Source organism: Hipposideros armiger, unplaced genomic scaffold (assembly GCF_001890085.2).
Source record: "Hipposideros armiger isolate ML-2016 unplaced genomic scaffold, ASM189008v1 scaffold_75, whole genome shotgun sequence".
Classification (NCBI taxonomy): domain Eukaryota; kingdom Metazoa; phylum Chordata; class Mammalia; order Chiroptera; family Hipposideridae; genus Hipposideros; species Hipposideros armiger.
Window position 1 is genome coordinate 796103 of NW_017731425.1, and position 1006 is coordinate 797108.

General features: G+C 47.4%; 1 protein-coding gene across 12 annotated transcripts in view; it reads left to right on the forward strand.

Moving 5' to 3' along the window:
- The window catches only part of PATZ1 (POZ/BTB and AT hook containing zinc finger 1), a 52975-nt gene that overhangs the window by 23695 nt on the left and 28274 nt on the right, over positions 1-1006 (forward strand). The gene's annotated exons all lie outside the window — the stretch shown is intronic.

Below are 1006 nucleotides of genomic sequence, written 5' to 3' on the forward strand. Positions count from 1 at the left end.
CCAGGTTGAGCTGTTGTTCAGCATCTTAGCTGTGGAGGGCAGTGTCACTGGCCCTCATATGTGGGATACGAACCGGGGCCCTCTGGCGTCCCAAGTCAGTTCTTAACCATCGCGCCACTCGGCTGGCCCGACAGTGTTCATTTATTACATCACTACTAGGCGCCATGCGCTGTGCTGAGGGCCTTATGCACATCAACAATCCTATGGAGTAGGTACTACTTTATTCTCACTGAGGCACATAAGAGATCAAGTCACTGCTAATGTCACAGAGCTGTGAAGTGGCAGAGCCAAAACTTGGATCCTGAACTGTCTGACTGTGGAGCCCAGGGCTCCATAACTGTGTCTTCCTCTGTGCCATCTCCCTGTTCTGCACATATTTGTAGTTTTGCATTATCTTTTTATGGCTCTGTCTCCCCATATGAGACCAGGTTTCTTAGTAAATGGGTTTTACTCCAAGGTAATTCATCTCTGTATTCACAATACCTAAGATTAGTGTTTGACACTTAGCAGTCACTAATTTACTCAACAGATATTCTTAATGGCTACTGTGTGCTAAGAAAGACTTAATTCCTGCTCTCAAGGAATTTAAGTGTACAGAACAGTACAGGACATGAAACATACACATAAACAAATGTCAGTACCATGAGAGAGAACATGACATGAGAGGTGAGGAGAAATACGTGCTCTGATAATTTGGAGAAGGATGAGATGTTGGCCAGGTCTGAGAAGGCGGTGGCATTAGAATAAGACCCTGGAGCATGCTTAGGACTTGGGCATACAGGGCTGGGGGTGGAGGAAGCATGGGAGCTCAGACAAGGGAAGCCATGGACAAATTTGCCCTTGAAGTCCAAATACCAGCTGATGACCAAAGTGACAAATCCCTTCATGTCACTGAGGGAGAAAAGGGCCATTTTCAGACTGTGTAGGAGCTGCTGGGAAAAGTCGGTTAGCAATCAGATTGTGAAGAGCTGGTCAGAGTAGACGGTGGGGGGCGGGGGCAGGGGGC